Source organism: Abramis brama, assembly GCF_963993115.1.
Source record: "Abramis brama genome assembly, chromosome: 25".
In the NCBI taxonomy this organism is placed as follows: domain Eukaryota; kingdom Metazoa; phylum Chordata; class Actinopteri; order Cypriniformes; family Leuciscidae; genus Abramis; species Abramis brama.
The window spans coordinates 11,598,668-11,620,213 of NC_139987.1; the positions used below are offsets into that span (position 1 = coordinate 11,598,668).

Below are 21,546 nucleotides of genomic sequence, written 5' to 3' on the forward strand. Positions count from 1 at the left end.
GCACGCATACATACACGCACAGACACACACACACACATACACAAACACACACACACAGACAGACATGCACATGCTACTACTTTTTTTAGGTATATACATAAACACGCAATACAGCCAAATTGCTCCACGTCATTTCTTTTTGTGGAAAGCCAGTGCAGGCCTGAGCGGCGGTCATATTTTGTACCGCCATGCGGTACATCTAGTTTATTTCACTGGTGTGAAAGGGCCATTACATTTGCAATAAAAACAAACAAACAAGCCCAGCACAGATGAGAAAAAGCAATGCAAAAGTAGGCTACTTTTTACTTTTAATAAAAAGTAACTAAGTAATGCATTAGTTATGTTTTTAGGGAGTAATGCAATATTGTAATGCATTACTTTTGAAAGTAACTTTCCCCAACACTGGTTGGGATAGTGACTACTAGCAAAATAACAAGTGGACCTAGTATCCAATGAATAGTTACTAGAGAAACTGAAAAAAGGTACATTGTCAATATTGGATTACTTCGAAGACTAATTAGAAACTACCGGAGAGTAGGCCTAGTTAGTTTATGTCAGGGGTGCCCAATCCTGCTCCTGCCGATCGACTGTCTGTCCTGCACAGTTCATCTCCAACCCTAATCAAACACACCTGTCTTTAATTTTCAAGTGATCCTGAAGACCTTAATTGGTTGCTTCAGGTGTGTTTGATCAGGGTTGGAGATGAACTGTGCAGGACAGTCGATCGGCAGGAGCAGGATTGGGCACCCCTGGTTAAGGTGATTAAATGTTAAAACGGCTTGCCATAGCTTGTGCGTGTGTAAGAGAGAGAGAGAGAGAGAGAGAGAAAGAGAGAGACGGACATCGGGATTCAGGACTCCCGAATCTTGACAGCTGTGCGTGAAGTGCGGAATGGATATCTGAGAGGCATATACATCCTCATTGTTCGCGAGTGGGAATAATAATAATTATTATCGTCATTATTAGATCCTTGTGAGAGAAACGAAAAATAATCATAATTGTTTGCCCACTTGCTCACACAAGAAGAGGACTCGTTTGTGAGTGAGACAGACTGAGAGCAGATGAGAAGTCGTGCCACCGGATGGTTTTTATTATTTGGTGTCTTTTGATGCACGAACGGACTCTGAAATGGGTCGCCATGACGACAGAGCGCTGAGTTAGCCGCTAATGCGTTATACGCATTTGTTTCTGTTATTGTTTTATTTTATCATTTCCCTACCTCCTTTATAGTGCTAAAATATGTGGTAACCTCGCTGTCAGAAGACACGGGTGTTGTCAGATACAAAGAAAGAAAAAGGAGGAGGAGGTGTTAAGAGGTGTTTGTTCCCCTTTCTTTTTTTTTTCGTTTATCAATTTTCCACTACGCTCCTTCCTTTTTATGTCTTCTTTCCTTTCTTTCCGTTTTTCTTTTATTGTTTTGGGGACACTGACTGGCGCGAAGAAGGTAAATTGATGTGCGAGAGCATGCGACACATTCATGACGAATTACCTCAGAAAAAAAATACCGATGGCATAAACACCGGCTTCAGCACTGAAGTACAAATTATCACCGGGAAAGAACCGGAGACGCATCGACAACAACCCTTTCATCGCGGTAAGCACATTTCTGTTGTCTATTATATTACATTTATGTATATTTGCATGACATTTGCGAGAAACTCGTCTGTATCGGTTTGGCGCACCGCTCACGAATGAGATATCTAACGTTAATTAGAAGTGTTGAATAGGTGCGCTTTGGTCAGGCAATACCGACTGTCATGGCCTGTTTATAACAAATGGAGATTTTATGATTGACACACTTGGCCAATATCCGCATATGCTACTATTGTATTCTGGCATGTCTCCTCTGCTTCAAAGAAAAACGACGCGTTCATCAGATCTAGATCAAATGATCTCGACGCGACTCTGTCGCGTGGCCTTTACCGGCCATTTGCGCCTCTAATTGCATCCATCGCTCGTCCCTGTGGCAACGTGGGGATTGATTTATTTTTGCACTTGATAGATAATGGTAATGCGCCTTGAATGATGGCAAACATCCGCAACCCACAGACTTCCCATCGCCTGTTAAATGTTTAATGGCATTTACGTAAGTGTGAGATAGGATGGAGCAAAGACAACCCACCTAACCCAACTGCACTCTCACGACGCCCATGCACACATAGGTATGGAGGTGTATATTAGAAAGCCATGGCTCACATAGAGGGGCACATTTATATGCTGTGGTGGTTGGGAAGTGCTCTGTCAATGGCAGAATTCAGGACAGACAAGGAGTCCTCTGTTCTCCTGAAGGCTGAGGATATGCCTGTTCCTCAGCCCAAGTGCTGGTTTATCGGTCTAATGTCTAATATGACCTGGTGTAGATCGTTTAGTGGTTCTGTCTGCTGTCCTTGTATAATGTAGCAGAGGTGAGTGTTGCTCAAAGCTTTCCGTTCTTTGCTGGAGTTCTGCTGCAGTCCCTCACGTGGATTGAGGAAAAACTAGTAGTTGATTTCAGAGCATGTGTCTATGTGGAGCATTCGGCCTTGAGCCTTCATGTGAGCTACTGTGCACATCCATCATACTGCCTTACATGAAGTAAAAAGACAAAACCCTCTGGTTGGTGACCCACTCAAAAGAGGACAAAAAATCTATGGAATTAGGCTATGGCTGGCAAGAGCAAGTATTTAGGGATGGGTCCGATCTTTTGATTTTAGTAACATTCGATAAGTCAAAATGCTGTCAATCATTTGGACAGATAAAAGTAAGCTAATAAATTTCCGGAAAGAAAGGAAAGTTTTAAAGTGTCTCAGACCAGGAGAACGCAAGTGATGATTTTGCTGGAAAATTTGTTGTCATATTGTACATTTAGTTAGCTGACCATTGTGTTTTTTACATTGCAAGAGCAGAATACAAAGAAGCCACAACAAAGCACTTGGTAAGACTAATGGAACATTTGTTGTATTAGTCACCAAAAAACACCATTCCAGTCAGATTGGCAGATAATGATCATTTGTTGCACAACCTCTGCTTTAACTTGGATTTTTAGGGTCTTGCATTGTTTGCTCTATTCATCCCTCCATTTATTCATCTTTATACTGCACTCAATTGAATGCCCACTTCAAACAAGTACAGCCGGAATGCCCTGAAGTCAGGTCTTCATTATAATGAGCGGAACAACATAGAATGCTATATACTCTACCCAGGGCTGGAGCATTTGTGATGTAAGAGGGATGGAGAAGTGCTTGTTTCAGGCTGGCCCAGGCCTCAGAACAGGTAAATAATGAAGAAAAGTGCGGTGTTAGCTTGATGTAACCCCCTCCATGTGCCCTTCTGTGCACACTGTCGTTAGTGTGTGTATGTCGTCTTGGGAAGCACTCACATGCACTGCAGCCTTATTAAACTTTAAAATTCTCTGTGCACTGGGCAAAGCTAAAAGAGATGGGTTTTAGACTTGGCCCCTTTAAAAGGGGGTTTGTGAATAAATCAGAAACATCCTTGTTGTCTTGTGTTACTGTCCGGTCCATGATGGACAGTTGTAATTTTGAGAACAGAACGATGGTTCTCGATTCAGAGTATTTTACTCATTCACTTATGCAAAAGAGTGATAATTATATTAAGAATTCATGGTAACAATGTTTCCCTTTTTTTCACTCCTAGGAACATCCAAGGTCAGCAGTTTTTTTTTGTTCATTCACACATGCACAACAGTATTTGTCAGACAGTGTTCTGTGTCCATGCGGAATTTATTCGAAAGCTTTCATCTCCCACAAAAGACCGACCTCTGCCTAGTCTTGTAAATGCAATGTCAGTGAAGTTGTGCTATTTACAGTTTTTATTCAACATTTAGCCTATCTCTTCGTCCTAGGACACGGCATTTGAGCATGCAATTGTCCAGATAAGCATTTCTGAATGTTTATGCATCACAAAGCGAGCGTTATAAACCACCGGTCTCCTTGAAGTGTCGCACAACCCTTCTTTTACATCTTTCAAAGCGGCCATGACCTGTGAGTTAGCAACGGTTGATTTTCTGCAGCGATGTCTGATCACAGTACACGCTTTCTGAACTCCGATGTGTTGTTCTAAAGTTGCGATTGTGTTGAATTGTGTGGCCTGATGTGCTCAGACATCTGTGTGCCATTATCTGTGTCCCAGCATGTGCAGTAAGATCCACTCACTGTAGACAGCAATGCCACAAGCAATGAATCATCGGCTGAACCTGACAGCCTCCCCCCGTCTAGATCTATATTTCAGCCTCCACACGTGATATGTGGTGCCCGTTGCCTGACAGAGTCCTGCCGTTGTTCTGAGCCGTAAATGCATTAATAAAGCTTCCGTGCTACAGGAATCTCCTCTCATAACTTAACCTGGAGCGGAAAGGTATGTACCTGCAAGAAGGGAGCACCTCGCGTACCTTTCAGAAGAGTGCTGAGTCAGGTTTTCCTGCCTTTCCTACGTGACTGATGCAGAGGCATTTTGTTAGAGAAGCTCTGGTCTGACTTTATAGCTCTCTCAAATAATCCCTGTCCTTTAGAAGTCTGGAATCCACAGATAGACATGCTAAATGCCACATCTGTGTTCTATCTCGGATAGCAATGAAAAGGCCGGAGTGTCCACTCATCTTGAGTTTTTGCTCAGGTCTGAAAGAACCTGTAATCCGTCAGTAAGATATTTTTTTAGGATGGGTGCTGAGCTTTAAAGTTGCCTAGAACATGGCGCTCCCTCACTCTTCAGTGCGCAGCATGAATCTGAAAGGAACTGGGAGATGTAGAAAATGAAGAAAAAGGACCAGAGTAAAAGGAGAAACACACAAGCGAAGTCGGCGGTTCAGCCTGTGGTTTTCGGGGAAGAACTGTTTTTTTAGATGACATGTTCAATGAACATTTTGGTGGGAAAACAGATTCATGTCACTTGGAAAAAAAGACCGATGCAGTTTTTCCCTGCTGTTCTGAAAACTGTATTTAATTATTCATTTGTTTGGAAACCCAAATCACAGCTGGGGCTACATTGCAGCTTTAGAGGAGTGATGGAGGTTCATTAGTCGTGGAAAAACTCCAAACAAACCCGCCAGTGACCGGATCAGACAGACGGACAGGCAGACAAACGGTCAGTCCTTTTCCGCCCAGTGTTCCTCGATTTAGTCAGGATCCGTTCTGTTAAGCTATCGGGTTTAGTAAAGCTTCTGTGCACTTTAAGTGTACTGCCTTCTTTCATTATCTTACCCTAATGGCATAAATCAAAGCGTTAGGAATTAATTACAGAATGTAAAATGTGTCCTATTTCAGGCACAGTAAGTTGCCCTGAAGGTGAGCATCTGGCTTTGTTGCAGTGTGTTTTTAGAGTGGAAACTGCACCAAAAAATCATGTTGAATAGTAGGAGTTTGTCAAGGGTGTATGTTTAATGACTCATCCGCCGGTACAAGAAGACTCAAGTGAATGGTGACACTCTCGAACTGATATTGACATTCTGCAGGTTCATTTCAAGCCAATTATGGATGAGGTGATGATTGTAAAATTGCGTATTGATCTTGGGTTTTAGTGTGGACCCTCCCGCCCTTGAGTGTTAAACATAGTCGAGTGCTGCCCAGTGTAATCACATCAAGAAACCTCCCCAAGATTCCTCTTCACGCTTCCTCTCTTCATTCTGAATGTTGATTGTCTTAGTCTCTCTGCAGCATGATCCGCTTCCCCCTCACCCCTCGTCTTTAATGATCGAAGATTCCCAGACTGTGCTTCGAGAGATTTAAGAGACTTTTGAAGTGTGGAAAATGGACCTACATGCAAGACGAGCTCTGTTTGTTGTGGACTCATGCAAAAATGGAACTAAGATCCTCCATTTCTATTTGTGTAGATCCTGTGGAACTTTAAGGATGTAATGGGCACCAAAAATGCAAAAGATATCCTTTAGCAAGTTCAGTTGTCTTCGTTTCTCTATGTATCGCTATCAACATGAGTATTATGTGCAGCTGTCGCCTTTCTATGAGGATTAAAAGCTTGCAAAAAATTAAGGCCAGTTTTCGTTTTGTAGTTTTGTAATGCTGTTATTTTGTGTCACTCTCAATATGTTGGCAAACAACTCTTGCACTTTTCCATTTATGCTACAGATGGAGTGAGCGCAAGCTGCTCTGGCAACTACTGTATTTTTTTTTTTTGTTGAGAAAACAGGCAGTAATGACAGGTGCATTGGATGGTGTGGGAAAATATAGTAGCATTTCACTTCCAGATCAACTTGAACAACTACTATCATGCGTGTCATCACGCAGCAGGCGTTAATGTCTCCTGTTTTAATGTGAGAATGGAGAATAGTGGCATTATGAACCTGTATTAATAATGAATACTAACTATTGATTATCTTCATGGTTGAGTCATTCATACTCAGAATGCATCAATTGATCAGTTAACTGACTGAGAGCTCATCATCAACTCGAGCATTGACGTTCAAATCCAGCAGAGATTTTATTTATTTAGCATGTGTTCAACTTTGCTGTGCAATATTATTTATGCATTCCCTCAGATTATATTATATGCTAAAACGATCAGTTTAAACTGATTAGAGAAATTTAATCTACAAAAGAGCTTTCGAACATGCTCTGGTGTTGATGCTGAAGAATTTGAAATTTAACTGCATTACTTCTCGTTTGACCTTTAAGTCGGGCTATAGAACTAATGGCTCCATAAATTTGTATTCAGTAAAGTGTCAATGTCCCTTGTAGACTTTGGGTTTATTTTTAACAGGCAGCTAAAATTCCATGTGTAATTGTCTAGTACCTGAACATTGTTCAGTCGTGTGTAAGAATAATTAAAATGACCATCGTACTGTATAATACAAGAAAGGTTAAGTGACGAGAGAAAAATTGCTACTCACAGCAATGTTTTATGTCGGTGCATCTAAATGTTGCAGAAATTATAGCCCGCTGTATACAAGTAATGCAGAATGTTTTGTGACTGAAACAACATGAAAAAAAAAAAGATTTCATAACTCTGAAAGCTGGCCAGCATGGCCATAGACGTTTCAGCACCTCTTCCTCGCTGGACAGCGACAGATTTAGAGCAGGCATGTTGATGGGCCAGCTCCCGAAATTAAATGAAGCTGCCTAGTTTCTCTTGCTGCCAAAATTGCATTTGATTGCTGCACAACAAGTCATCACTTAGAGTACAGCATTAATTTTTTTCTAGTCACATTTGAAGTTCATGAACAGCGTAGCTTAAAATTGGAAATATTTCTCTGCATTAGGTGATGTAGTTTTTGGCTTTTAACTTTGACTATAAAGAATAAGTCTATACAGACTCTTGGCTTTTCAGTCCCTAATATCTTTGCTAGGAATTATGTCTCTATTTCTTGATTACATGACCAGAATCCGCCTTTTACTAAAGGTGTTTTTTTTTTCCCATCCTTTTCTTCACTCTCTCTCTCACAACCCATTATTTTGAAAGGGAAAGACAGAATAGCTGAAGTCCCAAAAGGCTGATAGCATATCACCATGTTAGCAGAGGGATCACCCATGTACTTCAATCACTCTCATAGCTACTGCCATTAAACCAGGCGTACAGCGTGGCTGACTGACAGCCCTGTCTCTGAGGGAAACAAATCGGGCCGGGCCGACCTCCCGACCCCCAATCAATATGCCAGCCCAGCTGGGACCAGTGCCACCAATCACTCTGTCTGGAGAGGGACGGAGACAGACAGGACGCCCGAGAACTTGACTCGTGCTATGTTTAGTGGTAACTGTGTTGAAAGACAACATGGCTGAGAAAATGTCCAAACATCCCCTGAGGACAGGAGTGTGATGTTAAAGGCAGAAAAGTACACCGTTACAGTTCACTGAGTGATGCTCATGTACAGTGAGTTGAATTTCTCTTCCCTTTACAATGTATCTCTATTGTACACCCATAAACTAAAAGGCTACGCAACAAAAAAAGACATGCTCTATATTGCATGTCAGTGGCTGCTGATTTTTTTTTCCACCTTAAGTTTAAAAACACAATGTTACTGTTAAAGCGCTCATCTCTCTCCCTCTGGCCTGCTACTTGTAGCGAGTGGTGATTTATAAAGCCATGGAGAGGCCGACGTCCCCCTCCAATGGGGAGCGTCAATGCGTAATTACTTTGGAAGATGGATAGGGCCCATCCAGGCTGTCCCAGACCCTGAGTTAAATCACAGCCCCCCCCTTTCCTCAGGGTTCACATACACTCAAAGGAACAGCCAACATCTCAGCAACGTGCGTGGCTCTGTTTCACCTGTTTCTATTGGTCCTCACCCATACACCTTCTCCTCATGCGCCTTACATCCATCTAACAAGACCAGATGCCAGAGATCAGGTTCATTTCGCCTCTGAGAGTGTGAGAGAGAGAGAGAGAGAGGGAGAGAGAATTGAACGAAATGTGAAGTAGGTGCAGAAGATGGAGCCCATGGAAGTGATGTGTAGACATAATTTTGGACACATTTAGCAATCCCCAGCTGATTGTGACAACCTCAGATGTGCAAAGAGTCAATTCATGATTATAAAGTAGCAACTTCCCTTACCAAAAAAGATACTTCAGAGAATATTATGCCATTGCCATTTGATTAAGACTTTCATATATCATGGTATTTAAACAGTAATTTCCACCTTAGTTTGCAATGTGGAAGTAAGCTATTTTATGTGAATGTCTGAGACTTAAAACTAATTAGCTGCTATAGGTAAATAACTAGAGTAACAAAGTTCAGTAAATGGTAAAACAATTTTTGCAATAATAATAACAATAATAATGCATTGAAATAATATAAGACAATACCAGTTTGCAAAAGCAAGCAGCATAATGAGATGTTTTTGTACAGTTAAAATAGATGGAAGTGGATGGCACTGGAAACTGGTATTACATTAAAAATAAGGTGGATAGGGTTGGGTTTTTTGATGCCAAGGACCCCCAAAATATGTTGATTCTTTAGCAATGGAAAATATAAAAGCAGTTATGTATAATTTATGCATAAAACCCCAATTAAAACTTGGATGTATAATATAAAACTGTGAAAGAAGTGTTTATATTATCCTTTGTGTTTATGTGTATGTGTATATATATATATATATATATATATATATATATATATATATATATATATATATATATATATTATACAGTGCAATGCATAAGTTAATACACCCATGCTAAAGTTGACTAAAAAGAGGAATAAAAAATCATATTTTGGAAATTGAACTTAATGCCTTAATTTAAAAAATTAGGAAAAATCCAACCTTTTAGGACACCAATTTTCTTTGTGAATGAATAATGTATCGTAAATAAATAAATGTTCTTCCTTAAAATACATGGTGCATAAGTGTGTACACCCCTATGTTAAATTCCCATAGAGGCAGGCAGATTTTTATTTTTAAGTATTTTTTTTTAAATTAATTTTTAGGATACTATGCATCCTGATAAAGTTCCCTTGGCCTTTGGAATTAAAATAGCCCCACATCATCACATAGCCTTCACCATACCTAGAGATTGGCATGGGGTACTTTCCATAAGATCATCTCTCAATGCAAATCAAACTAGCTTTTAGGCTAACTGAAATAAAACCATGCCAATCTCTAGGTATGGTGAATGCTATGTGATGATGTGGGGCTATTTTAGTCAACTTTAGCATGGGTGTATTAACTTATGCATTGCACTGTATATATATATATATATATATATATATATATATATATATATATATATAATTTTTTTTTTTATCTGGAAAATGTATTCACTTATATCTTCTATCAATTAAGTTAATAATTGTATTGTATTGTAATTGTAATAATTTTCACAGAACTATAAGGTTTAATAAATATAATGAATCTCCTGGGCCCGTATTCATAAAGAATCTTAATGCAAAGAGTAGCTCCTAGTGACAAAATTCTAAGAAAATTCTTAGAAATGTGGGCGTTTACTCTTAAAATTAAAGAAAAAATCCTAGTAAAGAAAAAAGTAATTCAGGAAGCATCTTAACCCTTAAAAGAGGTTTTAAGGTTAAAATTGTTAGGAGCACGGACGAGGACTTTTAAGAGGCTTAAGAGTTTCTTTAGCAGAGGAGAAAATGGCAGAAAGACGAAGAGGGAGAAGAAATGTGTTGCAGACAATGGATGACAGTGAGTTAATAAGACGCTATAGATTAGATCGTGCAGGGATCATGTTTGTGACTGATCTTTTTAGAGACACGCTAATATCTCCAACACAGCACAGAAATACCATAGCCCCTGAAATGAAAGTAATCACTACATTACGATATTTGGCAACTGGGAAAATTCCATGTTTGATACATTAAAAAAACATTCAAACCACCACTTAAATAGACATGCCAACAATCAGTGTAATTGGAAAGAGTGGAACAATTTTTATCATTCTAAGCAATCAAATACCTTATAGGAAATTAACAGCATGGTAAATAAAAAAAGGATTTATATACACATATAGGCCTATAATATATGTGTGTGTGTGTGTGTGTGTGTGTGTGACTCTGAGAGAACGGTCAAATAGGAAAAATTACGCATGTAATTTCAAAGTGAAGGCTTAGAATAGACCCTATACTTAAAATCACTTTTTTTTTTTTCTTCTTGGACAACCAACCAATCACAGTCTTCAAAAGATTGTGTCATACATAGCAACGGGGTCAACCCCGCCTCCTCACTAAGATAAAAGTTTTTGTCTTTTCCTTACTCAGAGTTGCTCTCAGATCGGTCCCGAATCGCTTTTAAGCTAAGACTCCTACGTAAAAGTTTTTAAGCTAAATTAAGAGTTTTCTGAGAGGATTCTTAGAATCTTTATGAATACGGGCCCTGGTTTCTGTCTTTAGGAAAAAACAAATGGTATCGAGTGAACGGAAGTGTAAAAAAATTATTTCCTTTCCTCTCAACCCTGGATCTAGTTAGAAAACCCCTGCTGTAAGGTACCTCAAATCATGTAGCGTCCAAAACAAGTAGTGTTACGTTTTCATGGTTTGGCAGATGCTTCAGTCCACAGCGACGTGCACATTTTATCAGTATGTACTCAGGACCTTTAGCATAAAAGCGCCATATTCTACCGGTTTAGCTTCAGGAACATCATACAAAAAAACACCATTGTATGTTTTGTAATCATCACCTCTCTAACTGTACAAACTCTTCGATTTTTAAATCTGCATAATAAGCATTGAATTCATTCAAACGGAAGTGCACACAGATGGGCAGCATGTGCCACTGGGGAATTTGGTCTTTTTAGCCAAAGCTCTGTCTTCTGAACTCCTCGGTTAGGGCCAGTTAGCTTGGCTAGCGGTGAAGGTTTAAGCCCTCCCTTAGAAGGCTGTGGGTGCCTCTAAACAGAAGAGAGTGGCCTCAGGAGACTGCAGCCTGGCTCTCCCCTCCCGTCTCACTTGCTTTCATGTGTCGGTTAACTCGCTGAGGTGGGAGGATCGGCGAGGGGTGCTGGCGAGAGCTGGAGCTGCTTTTTAAGCCGTGGATGTGTGTGGGGTCTACTGGGGAATTTGGCATGACTGTCTGCATGTAGTTTGGCAGGCCTATACTGTACAGAGGCTGGATTTAATGATGCCAGAGAGAGAATTTGATACAAAAGACAGAAAAATAGGAAAATCTGTTTGTCGACTCTGATGCAACCAGCTTTCACCAAGAAAAAACTTTTCTTGAAGCCTGAATGTATAACGTAGTATAATGCTAGATGTTATAAATGTATGCTGTCTGTCCCTCCAAAACCTGGATTATTATTTTTTTTTTTCGATTAAAGGAATTTATGGACTTTACTCGAGGTAGACCGCATTTAATCGAATGAAAATGAAATCCAGGTTTTGGAGGGACAAATGTACAGTGGGTTGTGCTGTTTTTTTAAAATAGTGATCATGATTCTCCCATGTTAGATAGATAAACAAAATAGCATGTAATTTAATTGAGGTTCTGACAAAATGTTAATTGCTGTAGTCTATTTAAAAATATTTAATTAATTTGAAATATAAAAAAAATAATGATTCAATGGCTCATAAAGACTTGACTTGTTTACGGTTCAATGACAAATACATTTTTTTTAACTGAACTGTCGCCACCTACTGGTGTAACAATGTAATTATCTTGAAGCATCTTGTTAAAATTTGAAGCATTACTGTAAGTTACTTTCAGAAAGAGAATTTTGTTTACTGCCGTAGACATCAACGTTTATATCTGATACATAAACAGTTTTTCGCAGTCCTTCTGTGATTTGAATTATTATAAAAGCTATTTCATAAAGCACAAACTAATCTATTCTTCAAATGTATCGCTAATAATAGCATGTGATGTGCAGTTAGGATTTGATCATCTGTTTTATGCATGTTATAGTTAATAACTAGCTAAAAGTTATAGCTTTACAGTTATAACAGCACATACACTGTTTTTATACCAAGGACAATATATATTTTATATTGTCAATATAAAATATATATATTGTCCTTGGTATAAAAACAGTATGTTTTGTTATAACTGTAAAGCTATAACTTTTAGCTAGTTATTAACTATGCACTTTTATGATGGATAGATGCATTCACTGCCATTATAAAGCTTGGAAGAGCCAGGACATTTTTTTTTTATATAACTCTGATTGTGTTCGTCTGAAAAAAGAACGTCATATACACCTAGGATGACTTGAGGGTGAGTAAATCAACAGGTAATTTTCATTTTTGAAAATTATCCCTTTAACAATTGTGAAACAAACTGGTGGTAATATAATCAATATCTCTCATTTCATTGAGAACAGCACACAGAGAGAGAGAGAGCTGCCTACTTGATAACTTTCTCCCAGTTAATGGCTCAGGTTCAGACACTATTGCCTTCACATTCTAGTGCTAGTCTTTGACACAAATTTCACGATTTGATTCGATTTCAAATCAATTTGATATTGATTAACATCAACTGAATACAACATAGACTCTCTTTGTTTGTGGGCATCTAAAAGAAATCAGTAACGCATAAAAAAAAAGACAATGCATTAAAACATTAATATTTATAAAGTTTAATATTTTCTTTTAGTGCTAAACATCCCTCATTTATCTGAAATATAAATAAAATGCTAAAAGTGTTATCTAAACAGTGACACTGTCATTCAGTGTAATGGATGACACTGTGGTGTAACATACAATTTGCATTACACCGAATGACAAAACATTACCCTGAATGACGAAACTTCTACCTAAGCTAATATTGCAGGCTAAAAACCAGCCACCTATATCAAACAGTGAACTTGACCAGAAAGGGTAATCATAATTATTCTACTTATTTTTCTAAAAATCGAACAATAAAAGTGTTTATTTTTTTGGCATTTCACTGAATGACACGTATTTTGTAACTCAAGTTACCACACTATGAAAAGGTGAAATTATAAAAATTTTAAAGCAATAAACTTAACTTGCTGCAGCACCACACGATCTTCAGGGTGCCCTTTGATGATGTCACAGACTGCTTAATGTCTATTGGTTGTTTATTTAATTTCCTGATCCTGTTACACTGAATAACCTCTGACAAACTGCATGTTCGGGAAAAAAGTCCCCTAGTTATTTCAATACTTAAGGAAAAAAATAACACATAGTCCTTTTAATATAATACAGCCAACACTTATATGAACATGCCAAGGAAGCAAAAAAAAATTTTAACATGGTATTTTATACATTTATTTAAAAATATAATAGTAAAATCAAAGTCTGGACCATTATGCTGAATGACAATTGTACACTTTGGAGCATTATTTAACTCGAGTGTAAAATCACATTTATAAATTTAATTTGATGCGGACACCAAAATGGTGACGTCTCGTCTTTGACCCACATATATATATTTTTATATTTATTTATTTAATTTTATTTATAAAACGGTTCTTTCTGGTTCTCGAATCTGATTGGCTGAGAGCCTTTTCCAGCCGTGCGATATTTGCGCAGTAACAGCACCGTTTCACCATATGTATCACTCCGCTTGCGACACCTGTCAAGGGGGTTGAGCAAATCCACCATATTTGTGATAAATACTTCTGTAGTTGTGTCACGAATTATCAGTTGAGATATAATTAATTTGTGGTATATCAAATTGGCGATCTTTGGTCTTATTAATCTATTACTTGTTTCATCTATTTTAGGTAAGGGGAAAATTAAGTTTCATAACTATATTTAGGCTATATTTCACTTGAATCCTGTACTAGAGTGCTGCTTGTACTTTGACTGAATTGTTTGCTTGTGTTTATTTCCTATTGTCTTTTATAATGGCTATTGTTGTTAATTTAAACATTGTTGTTCAATAAATATTATTCTTTATAAATAATATGCCGTATTTTGGTATTGAGAAAGGATCGTGATATGGACTTCAGTGAAAGTTACATTATTACGCCATTAGATGGCAGCAAAGACTGTCTTTATGATTGAGTCAGAACAAGGAAGTTGTTAAAGCGCTGTCATGGGAAGCTTTCCTCAGCGGACATTCAAACTGATTTTTTGGATATAATATTATGGACATCGACCTGAAGAATGAATGCTATATCAGATGCAGGTAATGCACTTGTTTAGTCGATCTCTCTCATAATACCATAATACTCTACATAATACAAAAAGCATCAATGGAGCGACTCAACGTTCCTTCGTTACTAGTTTTAAAGTGATGTTTTAGAATTAGTAACGGAGGCTTGAGCTCAACTGTCAAACTGTAAACTTGAGATTTGAATTCATGGCGGAAGGAAGTAGTTCTGCACAAAAGAGGGTTTTTAAAGACACTCCGTTGTTGTTTCTTATTTATTTACTCGCGTGTGCCGTCGAACTGTTGTAAAAACGCAATATCACGCTCGTAGCCGTGCGATATGGCTGTATATCAGCACGCAGTGATTACCTACAGCCGAATCACAGCCGTGCTGATATCGCACAGCTACTCGTGTGATATTGCTCACATAAGGGATAATCCGTAATGCACGATGTGGAGGCAAAGAACGACCCGGCACGAAGCCTCCACGGAGTGCATTTGAATTTAATGCACAGCTAGCCATGGATTATCCCGCTTATACCATGTTTATGTGCCAGCATTGACAAGTTAAAGCTCTAATTGATATTTGCAGTGCTAAATTTGCTAAATCCTAGCACAGAGATAACGTAGTGCGGTATGGTTACCTTTATTTGATTGAATTATAAAATTTACTTGAATGAATTAGCCTATCGAGAGAAAGAGAGAGAGATGTGCGTGTGAATTACCTGCATCTGTTCAGCAACGAAGCTATGAGTTGAATTACTTTAAAAACAGTGATGTCACCACCACCCCCTTGCTGAATATTATAAAGCAGCGATTCAGTAGCAGCAAAGTTCATTTATTAATTAAAGTCATGGGGCAGCATTCGGTGCTCCTGAATGTTTCTGTGTGTGTGCGCAGCATGATCTCTATGTCTGATCTTCAATAAAAGCAGCGCATTAATATAGAGCGGTGATTAAACTGACTTGGAACTACCTGTGCATTAAACGGGTTTATTGCACACCTTCCAGCCAAACAGAATTGTGTGCGTGTTTGTGTGTGTGTAGAATATGTACATTTTTAGGCACAATTTCCAAAATTAATTTCAGGTGCTGAATATAAAGGGGGTTCCCTTCCATTTTATTTAGTCATTTCTATTTACGTAAATGGTTAAAGTATTATCTAGATTTAAAAAAACTTTTTTACAAACTCTGACACATAAATGCACAGTACTATGAAAGCAGAGGTTGTTTCAGAGAATGAAAGAGACATCTATTCTCTCTCTCTCTCTCTCTCTCTCTCTCTCTCTCTCTCTCTCTCTCTCTCTCTCCCTCTCTCTATACACACACACACACTCACATACAACCCACACAACGAAACAGGACAGTTTGTCCTCATGTGGTGTAAAAAGGTGGGATTGAAACAAATTGGTGTAAAATGACTTAATAAACTAAAAGGCAGTGCTGTGAATAAGCCATGAGTCACAGCAGTCAGCTGTAGGGTAGGCGTTACAGACCAGACTGACTAATGGAAAACATACAGTTTTATTAACTTAACGTCCTCACTGAACTCTTTTAGCACATTAGGTAAAATTCTAAGGTGAAATTAAATTAGTAAATTGCCAAATGTATTATTAGAAACTATAAACGTAATCTGCTCTGTATTTATCTGTATGTTTTTCTCTAAATAAAAGGAAGCTGGTTTCCATGGTGATATATTGATTGTCTGACCAAACAGGTTGAGATGTGTGTTGTTGTGGGTTTTTTCTTCTCTTTTTTGTTTTTCACACCTATCTGTCTTCCCGCTGGGTCGTGTCCTGAGTCTCCTTCATTCATTTATCAATAGCTTCTCCTGCTTCGTTAAAGCCTTCTTTAATGACTTGTATTTGATTATTCATGAGTTTGTTTAGTTGATGGTTTTTTATCATGCTGTGACCTGGGGGGTGCATTTTGGGAAATAAACCCAAAGTGTTCAAACAGGCTTTGTGTAGAAAGGAATACTAGCACACTGTTCTAAATATTGTATTGAGAGTATTTATATTTATGTTAAATATATATCCTGCTCACATTTACACACACACAAAAGAAACTACAGTCAAACTGCCTTTTTCATGAAAGAGAGAGTAGAGCACTACTACTGACACTAGAGGATCTTTAGCGTCCTTGTTAGTGCACCTCCCATGCCGGAAACGCCGGTTCGAATCCTGTTACATTGTACCGTTACATAGTTGCATTGTGGGATACATTGTTCCGCTTAGTAAGCTCTGAATACTTCAGTTTTTGTAAATGTAGTAAGTCATTCATACTGCACATAGTATACTGCATAGATAGTATGAGCAGTATGGTAGCATGCAGTTTCGAACACAGCCTTATCCATCTTCATTTATCTTCTTTCTGGCCAGAAACTTGCTCTCTTGTTATTTAGGGTGTATGGAAACAGTTTAGTGTTATCACAGTTAAGCTGGACTCTGCCAGACCCCTATGAATAGCTCTGTCTTGCACATACAAAAATACTCGCACACATACTTTTTCAAAACTATTTTAGCAGGCTGAACAGAGGGAATTGTTGGATAAGGCTCTGAACTCACAAATGATGACAGTGCAATGTCTCAGAGTAATTATGGGGTCACCCTGAAATTAACACAGAAACATGAACTCCCATTCTAAAATGATTGTTCTCACGGACAGCTTAACCTCCAGCTCCAATGGCGCTGTCAAGAACAGATCAGCTAAGAATAGATTTAGCTGCAAATCATTCCAGACTTCCCTCAGTCAGGGCATTACAGTTTGGAGTGGATTAACAAGGAATAGATTAATAAAGAATATCATTAAAAAAAAAGTTGAATTACCCCATACTAGATATTACTGTAACCCAGCATCAGGGAAGCTACTTTGAATCTAGCTTGCTAAGCTTTATGCTGCTCATAATTTAAAGGAGCTAAACTAGAGTCAAGCTGCCTTTTTGAAAAAGGAGATACACTACACTACAAGCCGCTAAGAAACAGTAGCTAACTACACTGAAGCCACTTAAGAAACCAATATCTAAACATATAACTTGTGATGATTATTTCTAACTTAATCAGAGCCACATTTTGGCTCACAAACAAAGATGGGGTTTGATGAAAACATGATGAACTGCAGCATTTAGCCAAGTATTCTGCTATAATCAATTCACTCAAATCAATGACTTTTTAATCAGTTTTATGGAGTTTTTTAATCTGTTCTACGTAGTGTCCAATATGGGAGAGCACATTTATGAGAGCACGTTTGTTTAGCTCACTCTGCAGTAAAGCCACGTGCGCAATACGATGTAATGTTAAAAACGGTAGACATTAAAAAGGTAGAATGGAGTCCCGCTACACCATAAGTAACATGTTAAAGTACGCACAAAATCAAAATGGACCTTTTTTACTTTGTTAGTGTACATTACTACTCTGTTTTGATGACAGTTGAGCTACAGCTAAATTAGTAGTAGTGAAACTTTTAAGGCTAATTCACACTGCACTGACGTTGACATTGGATCGTCAGTGCTTGTTTTTGCAGGATGAATATGTTCAGTTGTCGTTTGTTGGGTCATTGAATGTTTGAGAAGTGACATTCTGTAATTTAGCTACTCCCCAACACTGCTGTTAGCAGTGTCATTTTTATGCGTGTTCGTTTTACTTGAGAATTGTGCTGGAAGTTTACTTACTGCACATTATGTTTGGACATATGTTTGTGTGCTTTTTCTGAACACTGAGTTATTTTTTCCCGTGTTGACATGACAGCTAACATTGCACAAATAATCCCATGTGTCTTCTTGTAGGGTGTTCTGAGCTTAGTTAACCGCCGACATACCCTGGTGGACTGGCCGATTCTGACAGCCTGGCCAGAAGTCATGTCTACAACGCCAGTGGTGGGACGTCAGGGTCTCGTGGTGGCCCATTTGTTCAAATGCCACCGCTCCGATGTGCATTTTCACACTTGGCTCTGACCATTCGTCCGGCTGAACGCACCCCCGCGTCTGTCCAAAGGGCCGTTACTCCATCAAACAAGCCTCCTCTCTGCTGTGACAGCAGGACAGAAGGTGCTATGGGCACTCGTTGCTGACACAAAGTTAGACAAGGCTGTGGGCACCGTGTGCACAGATGGACCTGGCCCAGCTCAGCGCCGTTCACGCGGAGATTCCCAGCACAGATGAATTAATGCCAGAGATCACATTCATGCGAGAGGAATGGCTCATTATTAAAAAGTGCTCCGGAACAATCCATATGTGATTGAGATCACATGTGTGGTCATTGCTGCGCTTAAGGGCATTTAGACCCCCACCTCGCCAGACAGGAGCCAGGCTGCGTTATTGGCTACTAATGTACAGGCCATGATAGCTTCATGTCTTTATTAGAGACTCTATCTCAGCCCTTTAGTACTCTGACTCAAGGCCTCTCACTTTTCATTTTGAATGACTGTGACGTTAAGCTCACTGTCCAAGGTGGGTGACATGTTAGGGGCCCAACATAGGCCCTAACGGTAGTTACGATAAATATAAAAGGCAAAAAAATGAAATATTGATATTAATACACACAAATTCATGTCGGAGAAGATCACAGACATGGCTAAAAAAACTATTAGAACCCACCCATCATCTTGTTATGGTGACTTCTTTTGGCCACAATCACTGTATTAAAAAATCTGATATTGTGACAGCTGTAGATAGAACTCAACATAATTCAACATTTGATAAAATCTGTGTAATTTGACGTGAAATTTTCGTATCTTTTCTTTTCGTTATGGAATACTTATACTTAGTTTATATCGAATACTTTTACTATGAAAATTCTGTCATCGTTTACTCACCCTCATGTTACAAACCCGTAAGACTTTCGTTCATCTTTGGTACACAAATGAAGATATTTTAAGTAAATCTGAGTGATTTCTGTCCCTCCGTTGACAGCTACGCAACTACCACTTTGACGCTTCAGAAAGTTCATAAAGAGATTGAAAAACTAATCCATATGAATTGAGTGGTTCAGTCCAAATTTTCTGAAGAGACACGATCACTTTATATGATGAACAGATTGAAATGAGGCTTATACTCCCATATAAACATTGATCAGCGAATATAAACCGAAGCTTAACCGTACATGCTTGCCACACGAGAACAAATGTCTTGGGAAACTCACGAGAATGAACCTCATTGGTTCTTGCAGAAGCTCAAAGTGCTGCGTAACACGAGAATTAACCTCATTGGTTCTTGCACATCAAGCGAACATGCTTGAGGTTCCGTTTACCATTGATGTGTGAGTTGATAAATGTTTTTATGTCTATAAAAGCCTAAATTCAATCTGTTCATCATATAAAATGATCGTGTCTCTTTAGAAAAATGTATCTAAACCAATGAATTCATATGGATTAGTTTTATGATCTCTTTATGAACTTTTTGAAGTGTCAAAGTGGTAGTTGCGTAGCTGTCAGTGGAGGGAAAGAAAGCTCTCAGATTTCTTAAAGATCTTCATGTGTGTTCCAAAGATGAACGAAAGTCTTACAGGTTTAGAATGACATGAGGGTGAGTAAATTTTTGGGTGAACTATCCCTTTAATGTTTCTGCAGGAGGATTTAAAAGGAACTAGTGAAGGCAAAAACCTTGAAGCAGATTACATGTTATGTCCTACCCATAATATATTCAAAGAAATGGTGACACGCAGAACTATATATATATATATATATATGTATGTATGTATGTATGTATGTATGTATGTATTATGCAGCATGGGCAGTTCTGGAAAAACTTTAACTGATATAAATAAAATGAAAAGAATAATTTCATGGAAATGCACCAGACATCACATTGATATTGAACTCCTTGAACACATTGAACTTCTTCTGTTATCATCAGCAACCCTGAACCGAGCAACCTTTGGTAATGCCCATTAGCTTGTTTAGTTTATGATTAATGTATTTGATGTGGTTTGCTGACTGATCGATTTGTGCCATAATAGCTAATGGAGTCTTTCACTATTAAGAATTTTACATGTAGCTAAAAAAGCATTTTCCATATACCCCATGTCACTAATTGGCACTTGACTGTCCCCCTGCAGTTGTCAGAATCGTGCTGTTCCCTCCAGGGTATTGTTTGGTTTAGGCGGTGCCAGATCCTCGGCAGGAGATTGTAGATGATGTACAGCAGCGGCTGATGGCTCGGGGCAGGCGGTCACACCTGGAGGTGATAGTAACCACTTTAGACTGATGGAGAAGGTTGGAGCCGTTACAGAATCACATAGTGAAGCGGTGCTAAATTGTGAAGACTGAGACAGCAGTTGTTATCCGATGCTGTTTGTAGATGACAGAGGTCGGACCTAGTTTGGATTTTACAGCTGGTAAATTAATAATGTTTAGATAACGGATTGAAAAGATAAATGGCTATTTAAATGAGAATGTTTATTATGTTATAAGAAAGAACATCATATAAATAGATTTTGACATTTTATGAAGAAACCATGAGTAGTGCCTGCCCGAGGTAAAGTGATTTAATTTATTTTCTGTAGAGAATAGGGATCTGTGAATGTATTTTATGTTTAATTTTAAAGTAATGTCTGTTTGTTTTGGGGGATTTGTGGACACAATGATTAACTTAGATATGATGGATTTTTTTTCTTTATTTTTTAGGAAAAAGTTAGACTTTCAGAATTTGGACGAGACCCCCAGTGGCATGTTGTTGCTGTTGATTTTATTATTGAATTCATTGTATTTATTTAATTGAAATGGTAATAATTCATGGAATTATTTATTAATCTAATTTATTTAAATTACTATTTCAAACATCATTATTCATCATAACCTACAGGCCAATTGAGTGCCATCATTTAATCTTGTTTCACAGTTTGAAATTATTGAATAACCTTCAACTGAAAAAAGCTGGGATCTGTATAATTCATAAAAAAATTATAGTGTCCAGTAAGTCAGTTGAATCTCTGACTGATTCGGTCGTAATGCGATTTTTAACTAAATTGTAAAAATGTATTCTATTACATTTACAAAGAATATTTGATTATGTATTTTACGTGAATGACATCTTTTCAAAAATATGAATCATTAAAAGTTAATATCAGCTGTTTTCTCTTGCATTCGGTAAAAATCAG

General features: G+C 38.2%; 1 protein-coding gene across 2 annotated transcripts in view; it reads left to right on the forward strand.

Annotated features, from left to right (window-relative positions):
• Positions 1-987: 987 nt before the first annotated feature.
• Positions 988-21,546, forward strand: part of nlgn2b (neuroligin 2b) — a 90,806-nt gene continuing 70,247 nt past the window's right edge. For both annotated transcript variants that reach the window (XM_084103677.1, XM_084103678.1), the window contains exon 1: positions 988-1,594. The gene's annotated coding sequence lies outside the window, so the exon portion shown is untranslated. The remainder of the gene's footprint in view (positions 1,595-21,546) is intronic.